Genomic DNA, 4181 nt, shown 5'->3' on the forward strand with positions numbered 1-4181 from the left:
GCACTCAGTCCTTAGAAGGAAAAGGCCAAGGAGGGCCAGGGAAACTCATGCTCAAAAGGGCAACCCATGCAGTCAAAGCAGCGTCTTGGCGGGACGTGTCCCACAGCCACGTGATTCTGCTGCGGAGACGAAGCCCCACCCCGGCCTCTAACACGTCCGGGCAGCGCATGCCGTGGGCACAGCGTGGTCCTCGCTGGCTGTCGACTTAGCACTTATACTTGTTACTGAGGCTGCGGGACGCTCTGCAGTAACAAGAAGACCAGAAAGGCCAGTGGCTTAGAGAAAGAGCCTTTTCTCCTACACGATGGTCTGGAAGGAGGCAGTCTGAGCTGGTGAAGTGGCCCGGCTGCAAAAAGTCATTTAGGAGCCCAGGTTCTCTCTACTTGGCGGCTCTGCCCTCTCCTCCTGTGCATGGTCAGAGCTGAGTCACATTTGCACCACAATGAGAATGTACTTATTGCCATTGGACTATGCACTTAAAAATTGTTAAAACAGCCGAGTCGTCCCCCTCACCCCCCATGAAAAGGTCATTGGTACTTATCTGATGAGTGGCATTTTCGGTTCGGCAAAAGCCTCAGTGAGCAGTGTGAAGCTGGCTCAGCACAGGGGCCAGAGCCTGGCTGGGGAAGGGCCGGTGCTGTGATGAGCATGAGGCTGGCCCCAGGCCTCCGCCTGCTGCTCTTTCATGTGTGCAAACCACGCACGAGAGGAGGACAGGGAGGGAAACTCGAGGTGAGTCATCTGCAGGATGTACAAACCAGGCAGGACCTCCAAACTTGGCGACCGCGAAGAAAATGATTTTAATTCTTTTTTTTTTTTTTTTAGACTCTCATGTAACCTGGACACTCAGCTGGGGCTCTGTTTCCTATTTCAAGACGTTTCCAAATAGTTGTGTTTGCAGAGACTTTCCAAAACACATGTCCGGGGGAAGGAGCCAGAAAGAACAGAGCTTCTCTGGGCCTGCTGGTCCATTAATCTCGCCAGCTTCTAAGGCTCAAGTGTTTTAACAGGAAGGAGCAGCAGAGGGCCGCACGGACAGGGGCGGCGGGGGTCTCAGAAGCCACTTTCTGGCTGACCGCCAGCAGTTAAAAAGCAGTAACATGGCATGTGACTCGAGAGCACGTACTGAACATCGAGGCTTCGCTCACACTGAATGGGGACGGTGGGCGGGACTCGTCTACCTTTTTGCCCTGATACGGCTTGCTCCCCACTCAGGTGTTTGCGAGGCCCCTGCAAGGCCCTCCTGGGGCTCTCGTTTGCAGCAGAAACTTCACCGTGGTGCCACCTTGTCACACAGGCCGGTGACTGCTGTGTGGGCAGAACCCAGCAGGATGCTGCGCCTATGGCTGAGCTGGGCGGAACATGTTAGCCAGACGGGGCCGGGAGCGGGGTGACGTGGAACCCCCACTGGGAAACCAGCACTTCCCAGGCACAGTCAGGTTCTTTCCACGCTTCATCTCATTAAATGTCCCCACAGCTGTGAGGCAGAAAAAAAAAAAAAGCCCATTTTATAGATGAAGAAATCCAGGAAGTTTTAGAGACGTCTCCAAGTTTCCAGATGTAGTAAAGCCAGTCGTCCCCTGAGCCACCGTTTGGCACCTGGAGCTCTGCAGGTGGGAGGCCTGGAGGTGGCTGTGGTCCTCGCAACCTGGATGTTGCTATGGTTACCCGTAACCTGGATGTTTACCCGTAACCCTGGATGTTTACCCGTAACCATGAACGTTTGATAACGTTCATGAGGGTGCAGGCCAGTTCAATGGGCTTTCTTTAAGGGCACTATGTCCAATGAGAATAAGACCTGTCCCCATCCTTGCCCATGTCACCTCTGCCTACAGAGGGTATGGCAGGAGCCAGAACAGGGCAGACACACGAGGAATTCGGTCCTGCCCCCCTCACCCTTTATCCGCGGTGGTTGAGACAGGGCTGAGCTGGCCCCCACACCCGACCCCCTAAGACCTGCCAGGGCGGGAAATGGTTCATGGGAGTTACAGACAATGGCGGGTCTCGCGAACTGAACAGCTAAGGTGTAGAATACGATAATAACGCTGAAGAGCGGAGAGCCAGGCGTGGAAGAACCCTTGGAACTCAGCCCCGAGGACTCTCAGGGCTAAGCGCCAGCTGGTCGATTTGGGCCCCCAAAGCTGAGTTTCTCCATCTAATCGCGAGCAGAGCCAGCTGCTCCATGGGAAGAAGAATGCGCTGGTCTCTTCGCGTGCTGTGCTGGATGACACGAAAGGTAATGACCTACTTGCTCGGCCAAACCCTGAGGGAAAATAATTATTTTCCAGCAGTTGCTTCTTAAATGACTCTTCCAGGACCCACCTTTACCCCCCTGTGGCAAGGGGAATGCCCCCCGATAAGCGAAGCGCACAGGTCTGGGACGGCCTCGCGTTACCTGGCGCTGTCAGGGCAGCCTGACCCGAAGCAGGACCTGTCCTCCACTTGTCCTTCCCTCCCTGTCCTCACGTCTTCTGGCCTCTCGCTGCTGCCTCAGCGGCTTCTTGGCTGTGAGGAGCATCTGCCGGGAAAAGCTCCGGGGCTTCGTCTGGCCACAGTGATTCCCTCCCGCTTCCCCTCCGGCCAGCCCCGCCTGCCCGGCTCAGCCCCGTGATCCCCAGTGCGTCCTCACAAGGGCTGGCTCGTTAGCCCCCCTGTCTTCAAGTCCCGGCTCTGCCGCTTACCAGCCAGGTCTCCGTCCCCACTGGAACCTCGGTGCCCTCACCACGACCGCCTTCACACGTGGGTGTCGGGGCTGCATAAAGCCAGGTCCCAACACGGGACTCGAGCTCGGCACCCAGCCGACACGGTCCCCACCTGCGTCATCCCCCATCTCGCCTCCGTGTTCCCCCAGAAGCCTGTTCCTATTTTCTCATTCGAAGCCCGATATTCCTGAATCCATTCCTTCCTGAGAATTTGGGGCACGTCCCTAAAGGCTCACATTTTTCCAATCTGTTTATATAAAGTGTGAGCGTAAAGTCTGCACCCCCACTTCCCAGTTCCGCCACGTGCAGAGCACCCTGCCGGGGACTCTGGATTCTCTCTTCCGGCGACACGAGGGCGGGAAGGGCGGAGGCTACGTGGCCGTGCACGCGGGAAGCAGCCCCTCAGTGTCCTTCAGTGGCCAGGGCAGGAACAGTGACTGCGGCTTCCGCCCATCCGGGCGCTCTGGGTGGAGACGGTCCTGAAGCACGGAGACCTGCTGACTGCCGCGGGGGCCTCCTGGGCTTGGAGGGGATTTGCTTTCTCCTTGGAAGTTCTGGACAGACAACACATTTCTTGTTCAAGGAAGGAAGAGAAACCCGAGCAACCTCGAACCCGATTCTTAGAGCTGGAATGCGCCTTGGCCGTCTGCTAACCTCAAACCCCACCTCGTCACGTTTCTCCTTAAGAGCTGTGTCCTTGGCCATACTCCACCATCTTTTTAGTCTCATCCTCTGATCTGAAATGTTAGTCTTTTATTACCATCTTTTATGACCATCTGCTCCCTCGTCTCGTCGCTGGGCCCAAACCTGAAGTCATACTCGTGTCTGCGAAGCGTTTGGCCGAATCCAGTGGGCTTTCCCATGTCCACTTGTTCATTGGTCCATTCAACAAGCCTGGACCAAGAGCCCACTGCACGTGGAGTTCCAAGCCCAGCATGTAATAAGGGGCAAATATCCACGTGACGGTTAATTTCATGTGTCAACTTGACTGCGCCATGAGGCACCCCGACGTTTGGGCAACCGTTATCCTGGCTGTGTCTGTGAGGGGGTCTCCAGGCGAGATCAACATCTGAATCAGACTGAGCAAAGCGGATGGCCCGCCCGGAGTGGGTGGGCCTCGTCCAGTCCAGCGAACGTCCGAGTAGCACAGAAAGGCCGCGTCAATGGGCCTCCGGCCTTCGGACTCGGGTGGGAAAACTGGCTCTTCCTGGGCCTGGACCCTGCTGGGTTTCCGAGTGGAACTCGCCCATCGTTCTTCCTGGGGCTCCAGCCTGCTGACTGCAGATCATAATCACGCGGGATGATTCCTTACAGAAATCTCTCTCTCGAATCTCCTATAGGTTGTTCTCTGGAGAACCCTAATGCAATCAGTGTTATGAATACAGTAGGCCCCCCTTATCCATGGGATGTGTTCCAAGATCCCCAATGGATGCCCAAAACCGTGGATAGTACTGACCTCATACGTTTTCCCTATACGTA

This window comes from Pteropus vampyrus, unplaced genomic scaffold, assembly GCF_000151845.1.
Source record: "Pteropus vampyrus isolate Shadow unplaced genomic scaffold, Pvam_2.0 Scaffold105, whole genome shotgun sequence".
Lineage (NCBI taxonomy): Eukaryota > Metazoa > Chordata > Mammalia > Chiroptera > Pteropodidae > Pteropus > Pteropus vampyrus.